The sequence below is a fragment of the Coturnix japonica genome, chromosome 1, assembly GCF_001577835.2.
Source record: "Coturnix japonica isolate 7356 chromosome 1, Coturnix japonica 2.1, whole genome shotgun sequence".
NCBI lineage: Eukaryota > Metazoa > Chordata > Aves > Galliformes > Phasianidae > Coturnix > Coturnix japonica.
The window spans coordinates 80,745,022-80,768,097 of record NC_029516.1 but is presented as its reverse complement, the minus strand read 5'-3'; the positions used below and the strand labels follow the sequence as shown (position 1 = coordinate 80,768,097).

The 23,076-nt window shown below is 38.0% G+C and overlaps 2 long non-coding RNA genes across 8 annotated transcripts in view; one reads left to right on the top strand and one right to left on the bottom strand.

Moving 5' to 3' along the window:
* LOC107321661 overlaps positions 1–23,076 on the bottom strand; it is a 114,275-nt gene that overhangs the window by 84,030 nt on the left and 7,169 nt on the right. For 2 of the 5 annotated variants that reach the window (XR_004309149.1, XR_004309156.1), the window contains exon 1: positions 12,485–12,791. The exons of 2 other annotated variants lie outside the window; for them this stretch is intronic. This is a non-coding gene — a long non-coding RNA (uncharacterized LOC107321661). Of the gene's footprint in view, positions 1–12,480; positions 12,792–23,076 lie in introns of those variants that run through there. One more of the 5 variants, XR_004309150.1, reaches the window with a different exon arrangement.
* Positions 8,066–22,015, top strand: LOC107321670. 3 transcript variants are annotated; one of them, XR_001558614.2, is made up of 4 exons: positions 8,066–8,127; positions 9,219–9,359; positions 17,674–17,731; positions 21,623–22,015. It is a non-coding gene; the product is annotated as an uncharacterized LOC107321670 (long non-coding RNA). The 3 variants fall into 3 exon arrangements; XR_004309164.1 differs by lacking the exon at positions 21,623–22,015 and adding an exon at positions 20,818–21,107; XR_001558613.2 differs by lacking the exons at positions 17,674–17,731; positions 21,623–22,015 and adding an exon at positions 11,806–11,893.

Here is a 23,076-nt window from a genome sequence, read left to right as displayed (position 1 = left end):
TTCAACAAAGTGAAAGGAATCTGTTAAATTTAAAACAATAAAAATAAAAAAATCAGTTGCTGTTGAATTTTTTTTTCATAATGTATTCCAAGTAATTACAAAGGCATATGAGACTTTCTCCATTTCTTCTCTTTGCATTTCAGAGATTAGACACCACAAATATTTTAGAATAACATTATAAACATTTCCCAAGAATGACAGTGATGTAGTTGCTAGAGCTCACTGCAGTTCTCAAGCAAAAGAAAGATCTGACAGAAAACTAGATCATTGAATCTGAGGTGTTTAATTCAAATCAGGGGCAGGAAAGACTACACAGCACCAAATTCTGAACACTGCCACGTTGGTGCCTCAAGGACAAACATACCCTGGGCATATAACCCTGCAGAGACAAATCTATCTATTTGGTCTTTGCAGCTGACAGCCATAGTTTTACTGATTCTAGAAGCAATGACTTTGAGAAGCACAATAATTTCACTGAGCAGCCAAAGTACCCAGGGCCCTTCTGGCTGCCAAAAAATAAAATAAGATAAATAGAGAAACTTTATAAGAGAACAGACATGGAGAGTGGGAGTTTTCCATGCACCCAAAGGAACCTGGTTTCCAACCAGCTCTAAAAACTCTTTCAGCAGAAAAGCCCCATATAACAAGTGCTGCTCCTCAACTACTGCATCTGGCAATGTTACTAAATGAGTCCTGGGGGTGGGAAAGTCTGGATCTGCTGCATCTGCACAAATTTCTAGTGTGGAAACTATATCTAGATATATCTGCTTTATTTAGCATGACTTCATCTTCTTCAGAAATATGTCAGTGTAATATAAAATGAAGTGCTGCGGGGAGAGAAATGCCCTCGACTTTTTTCACGGACTTCCCAAATCACTTGCATTCCCTTAGTCAACAGCACCTTGAGTGTCTCTCCTTTTCTCTTGTCAAGTCCAGAGCCCAGTTTAGCCCACTCCCTTAAAAGAGAAATATACTTTGTCACGCTTGTTCTCTATCAGATGAGGGAAAGAACTTATGGGTTCTAACAGGTAAAGCTGCTCATCTCTGAAATAAATACACAACCCAATCTTTTAAAATTTGTTCGTTTTTTAAACACTTATTGGGGACCATAATAATTCTTGTGACAGAGTATGTTGCCAAAAACCTTAAAGTGAGGACAAAAAGAACAAAATGACAAATGTGACTGTTAAAGAGGCAGAAACGAAGACAGGAAAGGAAGAAACAAAGCAAGCAACAGCTACTTCAGCTACTCAAGGACAACTTTGCTGAACAGTTGCTAAATGTTCAGAACAACTCTTCTGAAGGCAAGTTGAATGCTCTGTTTCAATCCTAGTTAATACAAAAGAAATCACAAATGGTCAAATGTAAGTAATCTCGGCAAGAAATTTCCTTTGCTCAGAAGACACCAGGTTATTTTGAGAGGGATGTTACCGCATCTGAAGAATCTTACATTCAAATTTAATTTGCTGTGCATCTCTATTTGCAATATTCACATTTGCTTTTTTTTTTCTTTAGGAACCTGTATTTGAAATTCTTTTAGATTTTAGCACAATTCAAATTGTACCATCATTTGAATGTTATACAGTCAATTTTTTGAACATGCTTTTACTACTAGGCAGTAGCACTGCAGAAGCAGAGCCATACTGGAAAAAGAGATTTCTGTGCTGTATGAGGGCTCTTAGGTTCTTTACCCATTCGCCACTCTGGCTGTACAAACAAGGTAAGCAAAAGATGAGAATGGAGTGTCAAGAGAAGAATTACTCAGAAACTCAGGGCAGAAAATGCTAAGTCCTTCATTCAAGAAGATTTATATCCTTATCCTATCACAGCTTTGCTGGCAACACAAGGCAACTTCTCCCTTCCTGTAAATCTGCGTTTACCTACAGGTTTCATTAGCAGATTGAGGAACAGAGTGGCATAAATGTTAACTTGACTATTATATCCTACATCACATCTGATAGATCGGATATAGCTGATGTGACATTAGAAATATTTGAATATTCATCTTTTTTTTTTCCTTATGTGTTTTCTGAGAGTTTTGCTTGTTTGTGTAGAGTAGGTAATAATACAAGAACGGTGGCATAATAGATAGCCAAAGGTTATCTATAAGAAAAACTCACCAATTCTGAGGCCTTGAATCTAGTTGGAAAATGCCAAAGCTGGTCACCCAAACTCCACAAAGAAGTGATCTCCAAGAGAGATACTGTCATCATGGTGGTCAGCCCTTAAGTAAAGTCTAGGAGAGGTGGAGTCAGGCTCCACCCCTTCAGGGAGGACAGCTGAATTACCTTCACCTGTGCTCCCACAGCTGACCTGATACTTGCCTCAGCTAGTTATTCAGAGGTTCAGGCTGTGATTAGCAATTTCCTATACAGTTAGTTTGTTTACTTCTAATTGTGTGCAAGGCTATAAAAGATTGCAGGCTTCAAAATTACCAGTTGGAGGCAAATAGCCCATGGTGACACTTATTCAGAGAGCAATTAACTCTCTTCTCCTTAATAAGAGATATATCCTTCTCACATACATCAATAATTTCTAAAGAGATCTGTATGGTACCCAGTTCAAACACCTTAAAGGCTGCCTTTCTTCCATGTTTCATTCACACAAATTCATGGAATTTCTGGGGTAACAAAATAGAACATCCTCAGTTTGACATTAAAACTTCTATTACCCAAAAACTTCCTGCATGGCTTTGAAATAGGATCCTTTTTTCCCTTGTTACAAGTGAAAGTGTTATTGTCAAAAACTAAAACTCAACTCCTGTATTTATTTGTGCAAGTAACAAAGGTCGGTGCCTTGTCTAAGTATCTGGACATCACTCTCATCAATGCAATGTTAACCCAGTTCTTATAATTAACCACCGACAGTTGATTTTCTGTGATTCTGTTTAGCTCCCTTGCTCAGAACACCTAGAAGAAAGGATTATTTTATTCAATTTGTAATTAGCTCAACAATATCGCCATCTACAAATAATATAAATGACCACCATTACTTCATACCATGAACTTTATGGCATTTGGAAATGATTCTCTAAATGAAAGCTTCACCAAGAAAGAAAATAACAGCAGTAAGAGCTCAAATTGAGTAATGCTAGAAGCTGTGATATACAAGTATGGTATTGTGATTCAGCAGCCATAGTAGGTCACACTGAGCCTCAGCATTACTCTAAAATAAAGCTCCTGTCCCTTGTTGATTTGCAATAGTATTCTGGTCCTCAGACACATATGCAACTGATAATCTTCATCAGCACACATGACCAATTGATAATCTCCATCAGCTTAGCCTGGGCTTAACTAACCTCCGAATTCAATTAATGCCCAAGATAATTTATTGATTTCTTCTTTAAGTGTCATTGGACAATAAGGGTGATAGTTTCTATCCTGGGAAATATCAAAAACAAAATACACAGTACAGATATTGGTTAGGAGGAAAATAAACGTAAGAGTTCAGCTGTGTATTTTTAAGATGTGAGGATCTTTGGATTTTTCACCCACAAATTATTTAACATAAATCACTACTGGTCTGTTACAGAAATATCAAGTTCTATCCTCTCAATTATTCTGCTGCTTCTGCCACATGAATTATATCAAAGTAATGTAAATAATGCTAAGAAATATGGTGCAGACTGAACTACTGAATTTCTTTTAAAGCTTTGGAAAAAGCAGATAGTTTTGTTTTAATGTATTATAGCCAGACAGCCTGAAAATATTCATTTATTTATTTATTTCTCTAAGATCTGAAGTTGAATTACCTAGTTTTTAGAAGGATTTTTATATCCTGAAATCTTTTGGAGCCCTTAAACCCACACAGCCCTAAGGCAAGCTCTATCAAGTTCACAGAGTTCTGATGTCCAGTGACAACTGTATAAAACCACATGGCTCCAGTGCCTCACAGTATCTCTTTAAAGTCCATACAGCCCTAAGGCAGTCCTCTCCATCACAGCATGGCCAGTAGGCAAAATGGCAAGTAGAAGCAGGCACGATGACAGTGGGAGGGAGACTTCATGGTTCTAGACTGAAAGGCTTGGCACCGGGGACGGGCAGACAGGGAAGAATGGGTGCACAGGCCTCTGTGGAGTCTGCGGATGCTTTTGATACCTCTGACTCTGCAAGCAGAGACATGGTCTGTGATAGATGTCCAAATAAGAATTGGTCTGTGTTGTACATGAGTTTCTGCTCCCACTAGCTATTTGCAAGGCAGAATTTATCCAGTTTCTTCACAATAACATGTGACTTGTTATTGTGTATGACATGCATGACAGTAACATGTCATGACTATGACATAAAAGGACACAATTTGACTCAAAATGCCACAGCAATTGGGAAAATGGTGAACTTAAAATTTGAAGCTACTGCAGCTTGTCTGATACAAAGAACTAATGAGGCAAAATATACAAAAGAGGTGGAAAAAAGGCCACATATGATTATTAACAGCATCACAGTACAAAGAATGAAAGATTTCTCAGCCTCCCTCTGCATGCACTAAGCACACTCAGTGCCACAGTACTGAGAGTTTATACTTTAAAGGAAAGACATTACAAGATACAAGTATAGAGATGTTAAAATAAAATGATCATAATTAGCTGAGGAACTCAGAGCCTCTTCTCAGCTCCTTAAACACTGTTAGCGGTTCTGGACACAGAGACAGAAGGGACCCCAAGCAAACACGCAAGCATCAACATCTGTCAAAAATCAATATCTCTGAGCACAGCAGAATCCACTCCCTAAACTTTGTTACTTCCTGTCAAATTAAAACCAAAGCTGGAAAATCGACCTCGGGAGACGAGAAAATTGGGCTGTCTACTCTTAGATTCAGGGTTGCATTAGTATTCTTATTGAAAACAGTAATAGACAAAAAATAAAACATGTCAAGATAGGAAAGGAAAAAGAAATGCTGTCTCAGTTTTCTTCACAATATGTTAAAAACCTTAATTGTTAAAGTCGTGGCATCGCTGCATTGAGGCCAATGCAAGATGGATACTTACATTACGCTCACTTTAAGAAACTGATGAAATCTGGATTTATTTTATAATGGTTGCTACCTTTGTATAATCTCTGAGTAACATGTATAAGCATGCTGTAAGCTTTAAGATTGCTCTTAATAATGATGGAAAACAAGAAAGGAAATTTTATATTACCATGTCTGAAAAGTAGCCTGTTTTCATTCTTGCTTAGGTAGTTTGTCTGCCTTAGTGCTAGACTAGGAGTAGCCATCCTTAATTTTCACAGAATCACAGAGCTGTAGGGGTTGGGAGGGCCCTCTAGAGATCATAGAGTCCAACCCCCAATTTTCATAAAGATCAACTTCCTATCTTTATTGGTATTTGTAGCAGAAGTTGTGCCAATGGAAAGAGAATAATTCAGTCACAAGAGTTTTTTTTGCTTATCACACATAAAACTAATAACAGATTGACTATTCAACTGCACTAAGCTTCAAAGACAGAATAGCTAAGCAGGTGAAAGTAGTGAGCACAGAAACATTCACCAACTCAAACACAAGCACATAAATGCCAATGGCAAGCATGTTTTTGCATACTTAACTGATCTGCAAACTTGGAAAAACAAATAGAGCTCTTAGCTTTTCTGTTTGAGTACATTTAAAAACAGACATAGGAGTTCACAGGTAGCTGTGTAAGGGAAGCTACGGCTCTACAAACTGGAAAAGGAAGGTCAGACCTAACCCTTAGTAAAGAAAAACCCTTTTCAGGCCATGAAATAAAGTAGCAATTTGTGTCGCTTTAGAGGAAGCAAAAATCATAACACCAGACACACTGATGGGTTGACATGAGAAAAAAAAAAAATCCATCAGCTGATAACATTCATCTGACATTGAGTCAGGGGAGCCGTGTCTGATGGCTCTGGCCTAACCAGCTGACGGAAATTTTATGAACTTGGACAGCAGAGGTTTCGACTTTGTCGGGGAAACTGCTCTACAGAAACACTTTCATTTGATTCAATTCATTGGAGTATTGATTTTCAGGGTTGATGATTTATTAACGTAACATTTGGTACAGTTGGATCTCCCCGTAATGATGATGCTGTTACTGACACTGGAAATAAATCACTGTAGATCTTTAAGAGAACGAGAGTGCTTAGATAACAAACTGGATGTGCTGGATTTGAAGAAGCTTGGTAAGTCCCGCTAAGTGAGATAGTACCTTTTCCCCCCCCCCAGTTGAAGTACTCTCCCTCTTTGACAACCCTGGGCAGCAAACACATCAATTTAAACACAGTGTGGTCTTGAAAGACTCATTTTCTACCTAAAATTAATTGTATAAGCAAATTACACATGTAATTCAACTTCTTCACTGCAAGAGCAGTTATACACAAAAATCAGGCAGTGATTTAGGAAAAAAAAGAAGCGGTAATCATTGGTACAAACACTTGCATTGTGCAGAGGACTTATGACAACTAACCAAACAACATACACATATGAATCTAAACTGACTACACTTCAAAACTACTGCATTATGACCTGCACACTTCTCAGTCACATTATTTACCTGCTAATATATATTTATCTTTTGCTGGGTACATCATTGGCTAGATGTACTCGGAAGATTCTGGCCTTTCCTCTAGTAAAATAAAAGTCATAAATTCACAGAATATCCTAAGTTGGAAGGAAATCACAAGGACTATCAAGACAACTCCAAGTTGTCTGTATAAATCAGCAGATTTATACAGAATTTAAGGAGTTCACCAGACCTGCGAATGAATTTCTTAGTGCAGCCACTTGCTGTACTGTATATTCAAACAATTTCCTTTTAACTAAGAACTGCTTCAGAGAGCTGTATAAGATATGCTCTCTCACTGTGGGATCAAGACTTAGTTTTTGCTACATCTCTCATATAACCTTGTTCTTCTTTTATGCCAGGGATGCAGGAGTTGAGTGCAAGTCCTACTGCTGCATAACCATTTCTCCTGTGTCCACCCAGCAGATACCTCATAAAACACCTACCACTGAAATGCAGACAAATTCATAGACCTGGAGGATTCTTCTTCACCACTACTTTTGCACTGCTTTGTCTGCTGGCAACAGTCTTAAACACATAGCACTTTAAAAGGTTGTAATTGAATGTAGACAGATATTTGTTTACTTTGCACGGGGAAATGAGGGCAACCAAGACCATACCATGAAAGTAATAATGCTAATCATCAGTCTGCTGCTGTATTGCTACTACAAAATAACTTTATGACATTCTGAGATGAGATCCAAAACAAAATGTAGATCATCCTCAGTGGTAAACAAATACGTACTAAATGAATGTTGTACTACACATTATGAAAATCCACTTCTACAAGCTAAATTACAGGAAGCTAATAACTTCACCAGGGGATCACAGCTTCTTTTCCGCCAAGGCCAACCAGTTTGTTTTGCTTCCTAATGAATTTCAATTTAAAACTTTTTTTCTGTGAGAAAATAACCTTAGCAGGCATAACAAACAACAAGCTCTGCCTATTTAAATTATATCCCAGGTATTAGTAAATAAATGTTCCTCAGAAAATCTGGCTCTAATAAGGCTCCAGTGTACATAAGATGAAAAACTTAATACTAATATATAACATTACTCACAGCTTTGACAATACATATTGAGAAGCATCTTGAATGAAGGACCAAAATTCCCCACCTAGGCTGCTGTGTAGTTGAACTCAAAAGGCAAGCTAAAGCTCATTAAAATATTTACCACACTCTACACTTGGGTCACATCAGCTGTAGTATAAAGAAGGATAGTGTCCATGGAAGTCCTTTCCATATCCTCTTTCCAATGAGTCAAAGACTAGCTTTGCAAGATGCTAAGAAAACTTCCTAGGAAGATAGGTAGCCTATGACATGTTAAAAAATAAAGGCAATTGAGAGGAAAAAAAATAAGAAAAATGTGGTGGGTAACAAATTCCACCTTCCTTGTTTGTGCAGGATGGGTCGTCTCATGGGTTGGCATTTAATCCAGCAGGCTTCATGCAATTCCTCTTTAAACCCCCAGTAAAAAGCTGGCCACTTCACACTGGGCTGGGCACTGTTCCAGAATCCTCATGTAACGTCACAGTACTTGCCAAGCATTCTGAGGGCATAATCCCGGTTGCAACCAGTCAACAGCATCTGCTGCTTCTTGGCACAGAGGGAAAGAAGGTAACTGGGTACTGCTCCCATCTTCTCAAACTTCCCTAGCTTTTCTGCTCCTTACAGAACTGTGTGATTAATTTCCTTTGCTTATTTACTTTGTTCTTCCTCATAAAAACAGTAAGAAAAAAAAAGATGACTAGTACTTGGAAGGTTAAAAGCAGAGTGAACATAAGAAAGGGAAGGTAGCAACATGAAGAATACATATGTACACATAAACAGAAAACCCACAGAGTCAGAAGTTATGTGCTGTTTGGGAATTCTAAGGTTTTGCTGATTATGTACCACTAGATTTCTAAACATTCTTCACTTTTTGTATTACGTTGAGATCACTGGGCTAGAAATCTGTGCTTGGATCAGGTTCTCAAGAAACTCAATGAAAAGACCAAATTGGTTTCAAAGTGATCGAGAGGGGGTGGGAAGAAAAGCAAGCAGAGATTGCAGATAAATAGGTAAACTAATCTTTCTTAAAGAACTGGCTGATATATACGTATTTTAAACCTTGGCAACTCTGTCATAGGTTTGCTCCAGATAGGGAGTAGCAGTAGCCTCCTCCAGCTGCTGAGGAACACATGGAGCAGGAGGAGTATATTGTCTAAGTGCCACCTCAGCAGCAGCAGACATGAGGGAAGGAGGGGAAATTCAAATGATCAGTTCATGTAAGAGTTCATATATCCTGAGAAAATATATCCTTGCCCCTGCAAATGAATGCACAGACTGCACACTGTGCTGAAGTCCAGGTGATGGTGATGCCTAAAGACTAACTAGTGCCAGTAGGAGCAGCAGGGTTTCTGGATAGAGAAACAGATGCAGAGGAAATCAGCCCAGTTATTCTCATCACTTTCAGTTCTATTTGACTTCCCTGACACTGATCTCTGATTCAAGGTGACCAGAGAATGTATTTTCAGTTACTTGTTAGTTGTTTAATAACTCAAGTTACCAGCATACAAACACACATGCAGGTAGGATGGAAAAAAACAAGAAGCCCTAACTGAAGACATGACTTTACTTACTGTGGCTGCTCCAGCTGAGTAGCATTTGCTTGGATGTGTAACCACATTAAATTCAGAGGACTGAAATTCATATCCATTTTATTCCAGATATGGCAACTGTGTCATGTATAATTAACCTTCTTCACATCCATCTCCTCTGATGGACTTGAGTCTATGAGCTTTTTGTCACCAGGACATTAATGTCAGGAAGCCACTTTCTGCTGACAGTGATAAAGTTGTAAATCGGAGGTAAGTCTGTTCATCACAGATGAGTGTAAAGACATGTAGAATTTGTTCCAGTCAATCTGCTTTCAGCCCCACACAGGCTGTAGGAAAAACTCTTTGACTGCTAAGTGTTTGGATCAGGCTCCACGTGAGTGACTGCTCTCAGAGGCAACAACACAAGCACACAAGATTGGAGATGGATTAGTACTTGCCACATACCTATTGAGTTAATGGAGCAGCAGCTGCTATGCCTAGACTCCCTTCATGAGGACAGTATCTATCTCAGGCATTATGAGACATTCTCTGGATGAGCCATGAAATGGGGAACCCAGGGAGATGTGCTAAACAGAGCAGCTTATTTAGGTCCTTCAGCCTGCATCATTGAAGGTGGTACAAACACTCTGCTTATCTCTATAGTCTTGCTGCTTGTATGTGCAATGATCCTCTTGGTAGCAAGATGAGATCATTCCCTTGGAGTTCAGCATGTGTTCTCATATCTGGCTACATATAGTATTATTGTCCCCAAAACTGATGCAATAAGACCCAAATCTGATGCCATAAGACAAACCACTCAAATGCCCAAATATGTCTCAAATCTAATGATTGTAAGATGAATCTGTTGTAGCAGGTGCTTGATTATACCTTTTAGATGAAAGGGTGACCTATAATTATGAAGGAGCCCTCCCCTAAGAAGCAGGAAAGATCAACTTCTCCCTTAACACAGGCATCATTGCAATCAGCAAGAATTAGAGTTGAAGAACAAGAGTCAGGCAGAAAAGCATAAACAGATTAAAAGCAGAAGTGATTATTTTACTAATTAAACATTTCTTAACTGAAATTACACTAAATGCAAGAGCAGCATGAAAGGTCAGCAAAGATTTCTGAAAGAGCGCTCTGTAGGAAAGGGAGGAAAAAAAAACCAATTAAATGCAGAGTTAGAAGGTTATGATGCATAGAAGATTATTCCAAACAAGAAGCTGCCAGCATTGTTTTGAATGTTTAATTAATAAAATAATCTTTTTCATTAACTGTTGCCACTGGAGAAGATGGATTGAAAAAAAAAAAACATGCAGAAAACAAAACAGACATTTCTTCCTTGCTTGCATTTCTGCAAATGCAAAAATAAGAAAAGCAAAACTAATCACGTACTTCCTATATGAAGGAATCAGAATGAATATGCTGTTGTCACTAAAGCTGCACATACAAGCCAAGTTCCCTGAACATCACCAGACATTTGGAGAGGAAGAGCCTTCTCAGACAGGCCAGGGGAGAACCTTCAGCCAAATCTCCATGTATAGAAGAGCAGACAGGAACTCTGTCTCCAGTACTTTGAAATCAAAGCCACTCCTAACCCTCACCTGCTTGTTGCTTCAGCATATCACCTTCAGCCAATTTGGAGGCACTTCCAAGAAACACAAATTCATGAGTTCAAATGGTGACCTTGCCCATGTGCCACTACTACTGAACAAGATATGCACTTACTGCCCACTGACCAAGGTCCATAAGATCTGCTGATTCTCTGGTATGATTCCTTATTTTTTCCTATCCCCTCAATGATTTGACATATATTCAACTGTTGTGTTAAGTTCTTGCCCCCTGCAGTCAAATCAGTTTTCACTCTGGCATTGCCTGATCAAACCAGGGAAGCAACAGGAACGTGCTCTTGGTCTTCCCTAATGTATTCATAGATATGAGTAATGTACTCATAGTTGATATGACCAGCAGCAGCTTCCACCAACAGCATTAAGTCTGTAAATTCCCAGTAGCTTGATTTCAAACGTGGACAGATCACAATCAGTGAAGGTGTGGATCATTATTAGAATCAGCCATTGCATACAGAAGACTACCCTGGCTACATGTAAGCAGCAGGTTTCCCAAAACTTATCCAGATTATCCTCCGTCACATTTCCCAGGATATGTACCTGAACCCAACTTTTTCATTCCTAGATTTCACATTCCTTTTGCAGATCACATGTACACAGAACTTTAAAGTGTCACTAAAATTTGCAAAGATAATTGTTTGGAAAGACTACAGAATGTGTACTGTTTTTGGCCTTGTTCATAACACTCAAAACACTCATAACACTGAGACAAGTAGCACCCTTAAAGAGAAGGTGGAGTAAGAGAGAAAAAAGTAACCTCAGCACTTAAAACTGCCAAAAATCCTAAGAAACCAAATATGAGCAAAATGACTTCATATAAAAGGGCACCCTTTTTTGTATATACCTCTAACAGATTTGGATAATTACTTTTCATGAATCAGAAAGGATAAATAAATCCTCTATTCTATAGATGTAGAGACTGAAGGTGTTTGTTACTTCTCTTCAAGCGGCATAAAGGAGAGCAGGTGGCCTCTGAAAGCAAGAAAAAAAATGAATAAAAGGCCACTGTATATATGATCAGTCACTTTCCACATGTTTGTTGTGAGCATAAATTTTGCTATGCCAATAACCTCCCCTCTCGCCTTCAGCTTTAGACCACAGGGAAAGCCAAGCTGCTGTTCAGGACTCCAGCATGAACAGTGATTAAAGCCAAGCCTTGATCAAACGCAACTTCCAGACTTTTAGTTTGCTGTACTATGCAAGAGAGTGAATTTTTCCACACCACATGAACTGAAGGTTCAACTGGATGCTGTTGTAAATAAAAACACTGTAAACAACAGCAGCAGCAATAAGGAAGAATTAAACTTTGATCAGGTTACAGTTAATTGATTAAAACATCCATTTTGTTGTCCTTTCATGTCTAAGCTTCAGTAAACAACGTGAGAGTGCAAAACCCAGAATGCAGTAGTAGGAAGGAGGCCACAAAGGAATGCTTGGCAAGTAAACAAAGATTAAAAAGAGGTAAAATAGATTACACAGAATAAACACAGAAGCCTACTGTGCTCATGCCCAGCAGCTTAACCCAATTCTCCAGCTATGCCACTTAAAGGCAAAGGAATTTGTAACCATCAGCAAATCACAGACTCTTATTTGCATTTATTTTTCTCACAGCAACTCTGTGAAGCCTTTCTATCATAACCTCAATGTGATTTGTGCAAAACTAACCTAGTATAATGCTTCCAATGTAAAATTAATGACATACCACAAATGATACTGGCTTATATTCACGTGAAATCTGAAATAAAACCTTGTATTTGGCTTACAAACCAGGTTTTGAATTCTCTTAAAAGCAGAATGTCTGTAGCAGCAATTCCTCAGCTGAGAGGTATCAGGATGGCTCCCGGATTCATTCTCAAAGATTTTCAGGTGTATTAACAGCACCAAGAGACAGGAAAAAACTTCAAGATGCTTTAAGTATCCAGAAAGCTTGCAGGCTTCTTTTCTTGTACAGTTAAGAGATGCCCAATCCCCTGTCATCCCCTTGAGCAATTTAGAGACCCAATACTTCAGCTTCTAGTCTCACTCCTCTTTCATTATAGTCAAGGCTCTTTCCCCAGTCCAGACAGAAAGCCTACAGATGTCTGCCTCACTTACCAAAGTCCATCTTTTCTAATTATCTCTCTCAACCTTCAAAGTCTACTTGGCACTAAATTCACTTGTGCTTTGGCTTAAGTTAATAATTTGAGATACAAGAATAATCTGAGACTGAGAGCTTCTCCTGGAAAAAATCCTGCAGTTCACGTTTTTACTTGCAGAATAGTGTCCTTATTTAATTTCTCATTGTTATAAAAAGGGCTGGTTGGATGTAACTTGGGATCATTTGAGCTCCACCACAGATTCAGTGTATAAGGGAGAAAAGAAAGAGGGTCTGAGGTAAATCAGCAATGGCCAAAGATAATGATAGAATCACAAAATCATTGAGGTTGGAAAAAACCTTTAAGATTATCTTGTCTAACCATCATCCCATCCCCACCACACACACTATGTCCATGCCACATCCATATGGCTCTTGAACACCTCCAGGGATGGTGACTCCAACATCTCCCTGGGCAGCCCCTGCCAGTGCACTGCCACTCTTTCTAAGAAGATTTCCTAATATCCAACCTGAACGTCCCCTGGCACAACTTGAGGCCATTGCCTCTCAGCCCATCATTTTCACTTGAGAGAAGAGGCCTTAAGTAAAGGCTTATTCTTCCACAAAATATAGATATTATTAGAAATTACCATGATCAGTAGCAGGGCAAACAGCACCTGAGGGTAATGTTATAACTTAATTTATTATACTGTACAATAACCTAATGTCAGACAAATACATTATACAGACACATATATAGCTCAAAAAAGGGTGTATGTAAACATTCATTTATCTTCCTGAGAGGATCTAATGCTCGACTCTCTCATGGTAAACCATTGCCCACATTTACTAAATGTTTTGTTTGTTTTTAATTAAAGCTTAACTGTTTCACTTCCATATCTAGTTAGTGTTTGACTATCTTTTGTACAAAACTTTTTCTAGCCATGAGTCACTAGCATCGTTATAGTGAAATATGTGGGAGAGGACTAACTGAATTATTTAGAAAATGGGACCAAGATTAACTTTTATAAATGCACGGTTTTCTGTGGACAAGGTGAAATCCTGCAAGTGTGATTCTGTATTATCTCTCTAATGAGGACTAGGAGGATCAAAGCAAGAGTTGCAATACTACAACATTCTTAGATGTTATTTTCTGCTCACCTCCTATCAGTTGCTCTATATTTAGTTTTGAAAATAATTTGATCTAAACAGGGAGTGTGTCGATGTAATTCTGGTCACACCATTCAAACAGAGCCAGAGTCAAAATAGTGATATAATACCCTGAACTGTTCTTCAAATTGGAAATTTAGTCTCATAACCTTCAAAATGCTGGCATTTCCTTTCAAAACAATGTTTTTGCTTTATTTATACCATACAGATATCCCCAGCCCAGATTTTTGCTTGCCTCAAGGAAAGCCATTTCTCCTCTCTTATAAGATGATTACCTTGCTGTTCCTTCCCCTAGTAGCCATTCTTTTCCTCAGAAAGCCTGAAAAAGCTGTAAATGTAACCCTGCCTTTCCCTCTCCTGCTCTCCCTTTCTTTTCCTTCTACATTTTCTGTTCTACACCTCCTATTTAGTCATCTGCAATTTGCAAGTTAGCAGCTAGGTGCCAGGGAGCGCTGCCGGATCCCAAAAGAGTGGGAAATTCATTTTCAGCCCATGTGGAATCCATAGTCTCCTACAGCATAAATCTGACTTGTCTGGTTTCCCGGCACCTTCTTTACTAGGATTTCTTCATGGCTCAGCCTTTCTGGTTTTGTCTGCACTATAAGTCATATCTGCAGCACTTTATGGCCTGAATCCTCAGCCTATTTATTCCTTGCTTTCTGACACACATCCTTATCACACACTGGGCTTCAAAATTGACTAAATTTAAATCTAGGCTGAGAAGACTACAAGAAAAAAAAAAAAAAGTGTGTTTTCAGCTTCTTATTGCTACATCAAAATGCACAGAATAAGCGAGGTCTATTTGTCAGACATATTTGCAAACCACAGTAATTACTGTCATTTCTGCACTTCTCCTTCCTGACCCCAAAAAGAAGAAAATCTGCTTGTGGTATGAATGACAGACAGAGTTACAGACACCAATTGAGACAGAAATGCTTCTGTGGGTCACATCAGCAAGGCTTCACATTATTGCAGAAAAGGATCCCACCGTGCTCTCAGGCCTCCCTCTGGTGAGAAGGCAAATGGCAAACATTCAAGAAACAGTGAGAATGTGATCAGCACCAGTATTTACATGCTGAATATTTGCTCCGTTGAATGTAAGGTCCTAACTCACATGCTGAGCAATCTACAGGGCAATAGCCAAATGCCATGCATGAGAAAGTATTCTCCAAAACCAAGTGTACTTAACCCTACCAAACCGCACTGAAATCTCTCTCCCTCAGGAGCTTCTTCAAATTGATGCTTGCCATAACCAAGCGACCAACTAACCCACATCAGTACTCTCTAGGACTTCTTTCAGAACACTACCTCCTGCCAACCACATGTGAAAAAAAAAAGAATGATGCAAATACCTTGGGAATAGCATAAGACTGAAGACCCAAGATCTCTCTCCCACTTTTTTGCAGCCTCTAACAATATACAGTTTAAATCTCATTGTTTCTTTTACAATCTTCCGTGTTTTTACTGCAACCTTCAATCATTCATGTATTCAGCTACATATCTAAGCATTAAACAAAAAACAAATCAAAGATAGTAAGGCATATTCGTAGGGGATAGAACGTGAAATTGTGTTGCAGTATGTTCAGCTTACACTTAAATACTGTGCCACAGTGTCACTGCAGTGCAGTTAATTTTGCAGTTGTGAGTGTGTATTGAGTTCATAACTCCACTGAACATATATATGTGCAATGATGGACAACAGTTTTTTTTTTCAGATGGATAATGTGAAGCCAATAACTTGACTTCTAAATGTACTATTGCTACTCCTGTTTCTATTTTTACTTTTGCCTAAAGAACATCACTGAGATTCCTTAAAAGCCTGATAACCAAATAAAATCTCCTAAAACTTGCATTTTGTAGACCTCAGGGCATACAAATCAATACGCACTGTAGGACAATGCGCTCAGGCAGTTTACACTTATCTTGTAAAACCTTGGTTGAGTTTTATTAAAGGGAAAAAATTGCTCCAGAGCTCCTAGCTATTTTATCTTGCTGAGTTAAAAACTTGTGAATATAGTGGTTTTAAATGGAAGTACTGACATTGTTACTAATGCAGCAACAAATGTCACAGCTGTAATAATAGCCTATTTGTGTCATTGTCTAGGCTTAGGCATACATGCACACACAGAGAGACTAAGAACTGCTGTCACTTATATCTTTATTACTTCTACAGTGACTGATGCTTTGCAGCCCAAACATACATCCCCAGCACCAAGCCTGATGTGGTTTTCTCTCATTTAACAGCCCAAATGTACATCCCTAGCCACTAGCTGAATCTTCTGTTATTGCCTCATGCTTACAGTGCTTGATATGAGCTGTAGGCAGCTGAGCACTCCTCTTTGAAAAACATCAAATGAGGAGCACTCTAAAAATGCTAAGAGGTACCCAGTGTCCCATCTGACTCCTATAATGCTTAAAATAGGAAGAGCTAATCTTGCAAGTACTTCCTGTTGTATGCAAGTACTTACTAGCATGTGTAACAGTCCCAAAGAAATCTACCCAGTGTAGAAGCACTGTCATCACTTACAGCACTACATCACAAAAGTATTAAGGAGTACTGTGGGTAAAGATTACATACCTAGAGATTTAACAGGTACCATATCTAGAAATATTAGCTTTCAACTTAACAGAGCAGTTTGCCTGCCAGTACTATGTAAGCAATTTCCTCTTCTTTGCAAGAGTGTGAACAGCTCCTAAACTGTGGAAGGTCAAACAACCAGTTGTGTACCATGCATTTAATAACAAATCAATAAATAGTAATAATGCATTCAAGTAGTCAGAATTGCAGCAGCATGGCTCAAGCTAATAGCTTTTATAGATCTATTAGCTTGAGAGTAGATTTTGAAGTTTTGAACTGGAACAACAAAATTTCCATATCCTGCCTCAAATCCCTGTCTTGCAAGGGATTTGCTAATTTTGAAAGATGAAGCTACTAATGTAATACCTCAGTGTGCCTGGATGGTAAGCTCTGTGGATTGAAATACTTTTTAATCTCTAATTTATTAACTTGCCATATTTCAAAAAGCAGTGGCTTTTTCAATCATCTCATTTAAGTGCCACCAGTGCTTAGTATGAGCATTTTTAAGATGTTAATTATAGAACTACTGATGCATTTGTATCCAGCAAATAGCTAAAACATGCATTTCAATTCTGTTTTTAAATTAATGCCAAAATCATGCAAAATGTTTTCAAATGATTTTCAAAGCTACTAATACTGGTCAGATGTTGTGAAGCTTGCAATTGCCAACCAGAAGACAAAACCACGCCTCCACAAGTAATGAAATTAATTTCACCTTTCTGAACGCATACTGTAGTGTGTTTTAAAATTAATTTACTGTACCCTAAATGCCTAAAGTGCACAGTGGCAATGACTACCTTTAGTAAAGAGCAGTTTGTTGATTGGAATTCCTAGCTATTCAAATCTTCATGGGTTAGATAGCATTACTGATATTGATGTTAAGTACTTCAGCCCATGACTAACACTGCTGAAATCTATGGATATGCTTTTAGCAGGGAGGGATTCTCTTTAGGAGCAAAAGCATAAGATGTAAAGGGAGACACATCAAGTGAATTAGTATGCAAATTAGATGACAGACTAACTCATTTACCATCTAAGTAGTACAAAAAAAAGCTGCTGTTCCTGAGAGCAATTAAGGTCATCAAAAGAGGCTATCCCTTCATTTGATGAATGACTGCTTGGGTCTCTCCACAGATTATGGATAAAATCTGAGAACAGAAGCCAGATTGACTGCTTACATTGGATGTTTAAGGTAGCGTATGACCAAAATTCACCCAACAGAAATACACATACAAAGAAATAAATTTTAAAAGTTCAAAGAAAAAACTGCTCTGCAGCTCATCAGACCTAAGCCACACAGGACTGCAATGCCTGTTATATTCCAGCTGGGCATCTGAAATTTCAACCACAGTCCTTTCTTGTTATGTGAGGGTGCAGCTGCAAATAGTCCTTTAATACCACTTTCTTCTACACTTACCAATTATGGCAGCATGAAATGAGTTGTCACTCTGAAACCTCTCCTCTAACAGAAAAAGAAATGTCACGGAGGGAAGAACATTCACCCTGTTACTAGTCCAGCCCTGACATGAATTCTGTTGTTACAGAAGAAAGGGGAGCCTGGCAAGGAAATTTTTCAAGGATACAGATAGGGCCTCCTCTTAACAATTTGCTCTAGGGAGTGGTCTTGGATGCAAATCAAGTATAGTTTTATCACTATGAAGAGATATTTCCCATGCTTCATGTACATGCATTTCAGAAATTAAGCCTTTTGAACTATTGTGCTATGTGTATAAATAACTAGGGGGAAAAACAAGAAAAAAAAAGGAAAACAAAATACCTGAGATAAACACAATTAAACTGCTAGATAATCTCTCCTGTAGATTGCACTTGAGCAAAATTACCTGTACTGCTCTTAATTATCCAAATGTCTAGATTAAACAAATGAGATATCTGAAAACCATGCAGGAATACACATCCTTATTTTTCTCCCCAGCCTAATACAGCTAATTAATCTTAAGGGGAAGTAGAAGAGTTGTACTTCATACCAAACAGGTTACCAGTTGTTGAACTAGTAATACAACCCAAAGAACTTATAATCTAAAGGGTGCATTCACTATTCATATGTCCTAGTTGGACATCACATCTTAGAACCATTTAATTACTGTTGAACTTTCCATTAAAAAAAATTACTTATAGCATAAGTTAAACATTCAAAAACTCCATCAAGGAAGTTGCGCAGACAGACTTACAAAGTTCCACCTCTAGAAAAGTTTTTAATGTTGTCTTATAATAATAACAACAAATACTGGGATGCAAACTACATTTCCCAGGGTATAGAACTGCAATCTTCCAGATGGAAAGATTTGATCATGACTCATTTTTACTCCTCCTTAGTGAAGATATGCCCAACTTTGGATACGATGTAATCCTTGAATATGACAGTATTTCTTAGCAAGACTCTAATAAATAGAAGACTACTGAGTCCTGTGATGATATATAGAGGACAATATGTGGAAAATATTTTCTATGTTCTCCTGCACCTAAGTTGAGCAGAGATCCCAAATGTGAAACAACTGGAAATGACACAATTAGGAAGAAAGAAATTAACCTGTGTATTCTGAATAATACAAGTGCATAGTTGCAATTACAGACTAAATAGCCAGAGAGTATCTAAGAAAAGACTCACCAGTGCTGAAGATCTCAGTTGAGATGGAGGCTTACCATTGTTGAGACACACCACTAAAACTCCACAAAGGAGCAGTCTCCAGAAAGAGATACTTAGTGGTGGTCAGCCTTTAAATGGGATCTAGGAGAGGTGGAGTCAAGATCCATCCCTTTTGGAGCATAATTGAATTACCTTCACCTGTGCTCCCACAGCTGACTCGTCACTTGCTCAGATGGTTAATCAGAGGTTCAGGCTGTGATCAACAGATTCCCTTACACTCACCTAACTAGATTTAAGAAATATCTTTGGTCATCTCTGCAAAGCCCTGCTCTGTACTGATTTGCAGTACAGAAAGAAGTTTAAACTGTGAAGTGCACTTTATCTAAGTGAAGGTTCAAGCATAACTTCTTGAAAGTTAAGTAGTAATACATAATGGGCTTGTAACGTAAGCCATAGAAATTGGCTTCCCTATTTTGTTTCAAAATGAAAAGTTTGACTTTGTGAGGTAGAAAAAAAAACTTCTAAATCATGTATGGTAAGTAAAATTAAGTACACACAAATAACCTAATGGAGTATACTAAAATAAGCAATGATGAAGGAGACAGTACACACTTTAAATAGATAGAAAACAAGTTCTGATAGACAGTGTTGATGGTCTGAGAGCACTTTTTTACTGATAGGACAACTGATGCTACAGACATGATGCAAAAAACTGAAATGAAGGTTTTGGGGTGTGAGTTCTAAAAATATGAGAGCAAAATATCTGAACATTTATTATAGAATCATAGAATATTAGAATCCTTAGAGTTGGATGGGATCATTAAAGGTTATGCCATTATAAAACCTGGGTTTGCTTTTGTATTTTAGAACAGAATGTTTTGAGAGAGAGAGAGACACTTCACAAGTGACATTCATACCACTTCTTCCATAAAATACCTTTCTGTACCCTTCACATGATTATGCCTGGCCCACGTTCACAGATGGAGCAGATCTTGTTACATGGTTTGACAGTCTTCTCAATCTGTACATCTTAGGTTCCAACGCTCTGACAATACTTCCCTGGAGAAAGGGATTTCTCATCACTGGAATGCTATAGTTTTTGTCAAAACTACTCTCCCTGGCATCAGGTGGCCACCAAAGCATACCACTAGAGTTGTGAGCTGGTGCCTTACTAAAGGATTTCAGTTGCCAGGTCCCCATAAACTTTTAATTTGCTAAGAATTCTATCAGCATGGGAAGATGCAGAATATATAATTACTTATTATGATCATCAACATTATTGCATATGTTACATATAATAATATTTACCTAAAATGTTATTATTATCTACAATATATTTAAAACTACTTGATAGCTCTCCAAATTAATGAAAGAATTTGATTAATTAGACCTGTGAAAATGCACATGCTGCAAACATAATTTGAGAAAGCTCCAAAAGTTCTTTATACATTCTTTAACTCTATGAAAATGAATGACATGATGAGTCAGAGGGTTAAATAGTTAGGAAGTCCATATTCCAAAAGAAGTGTATTCTTCCCAAAGAAAACTGATTATTTTTACTCAAAGATACACTGAGGTGGTAAATTCTTACAGAAATAAAGTGGAGCAAGAAAAGGCTTCATCAGGGTGTTTCAATTACTGATGAAATATATACACATATCTTTGTCTTGCAGCCAAATACTGAATGCCCCATTCAAAAGCTGACATATAACTTGGTGCATTTCTCTTGGAGGGATGTTCTAACTGTCAGTGGAACGTCAACAATAAAAGCAGCAGATGGGATCAGAACATTGGCATACTAATCCAAGTAAAACCTCTTATATGAGAGAAAAGTCAGAAACAACTTTAGTAAAAACCATACTGTGTAACCACAAAACAAGTCCTTACAATACAGAACATGACCTTGTCTTTTTGTATCTAGAGTGGATTTCTTTCTTGATGCTCTGCTTCTCTCTCTAATCTATTTCAGCCTGTTTTAGAGATAATAAAGCAATCTAATATATTTGAATATTTTTTTCTCTCTTTTTAAGCTTTATATGGCTGCACTAATCTAATATCAAGCTCATAGGTAAAAAATAATAATAATAATAATTCTGTAAAACATATATTTGCAATTACAGAAATTCATAGAATCATAGAATCACAGAATCACTGTGGTTGGAAAAGACCACATCCAGTCCAAACATCTGACACTGCCCCTTATGACACTTCACTGGAGAGAGCAAGAAAAAGAAGAAAACATGCAGGAGATGAGAAGTAGCTTAATCACAACTGAAATTCTTAGACCAGAAACACACACACTAAAAATGTCACTGAACACTCTAGTTCCTTAATGAACATTGCTCTATGAACAAAAGACCTGAGTCCAGGCTCACACACCACAAACCCCTATTGAGTTAATTAGTCTTATTCTGAAGGATGATGTAAGAACAGTGGTAAAAACTTTTCCTTTCAACATATGTTACTTCTGCACTTCAGGATGTTGCTATCAGGCACAGTGACAGTTGGGCTGCCAACTAGCCTTGCATAAGCAGGGTGACGTCTAGATGGAACTGAAAGCAACTGAGATGAACAAGGAAGACCTGACAGATGTTTGCAGATGGAAAAAGAGATGGTGACGCTCACTTTATAGGAGAAAATAATTGAAACCTTACGTTGAACAATTAATACTTTACTCTCCTGTGGACTGACGGCTCTGTCTTCCAGCATATGACTGGATGACAATACCAAGATAGGGGCTTTAAGAGACATCATAGGACTGGTCAAAACAAAACTTTCATTTTCAAGGACTTGGGGTTCTGTCAATCTGCTTCATATGTGATTTGGAATTGGAACGCTGGCTTTTGATCTTTTAAGGCAAGCAATAAGGAATAAAAGAACAGATGAATGAATGTCTTCTTGATCTGATCCCTCTCAGACCAGAGGGGCATTGCAGGAGAGAAAAAAAAAAATATATATATATATATATATATATATATCTCAAGTTAACATCATAGAGAAGAGAGCTAGGAAGATAAGCAGAAGAAAAAGAAATAAGCAGCTGAAACTAAACTGCAGTTACCATCTTACAGTCACTAAAAATTTGACTTTGTCACAATTGGGAGTTTCTGCTCCAGACTGAGGCCAACAGGAGAAAAATGGCACCAAATGGAGGTGCAATGCAATGCAATTTTGAGAACATCTTTTGTAAATAATACACACTTCAGTTAGCTTCATGCTGCAGCACAAAGACTACAGTGACATTTTGTGGCAAGCCCAGGCTGCTGGCCAGAAATATGTGCAAGAATTCTCAGTGCCAGGGGAGGGGAATAGGGGGGAAATCTAACAGCAGGCAAGCAACAATATACATCTTGTTTTGAAACCATCTCAGAAAATAAGCCAGTATCAGCTAGTAAAGAAAGTTCTGTACACCTAGAATTCTCCCTCTTTTATTTATGTATTTATATATTCTATTGAGAAAGGGTATATAGTGAAAAAAAAAAAGATAAGTTTGTGCTGAGTGGTCAGAGTAACGCTGATCCCTTTCCTATTGCATTAAGCTTTGCTGTTCACCAACAGATGCATCCAAGTGACTCAGTGACATAAAAACCACATTTGTGTGTTAACGACAAATGCTAAACTGCCAACCTGAAAATGGCATAATTTCTTTATGTTCGGTGTGTAAGTTGCTCTCTCCAAAGAATTTCAGAACTTTGCATTCAGTTCCCACTGGCCACCCTACGCAGCTCGTGCACTCTTTAAACCAATTCAATTTGGATTTATGAACTCACCAGCAATAAGAAATGTCTTTAAGAAGGTGGTACCTATTGTGAGTCTATTTTAATAGCTATCCTACCAGAACAGATTAATTTTAATAAAGCACTGGAGAGGTACATCAACAGTAAAATTGGCCCTTATCAGAGTACAAGGTTGCACATTATTATTTCACTGTA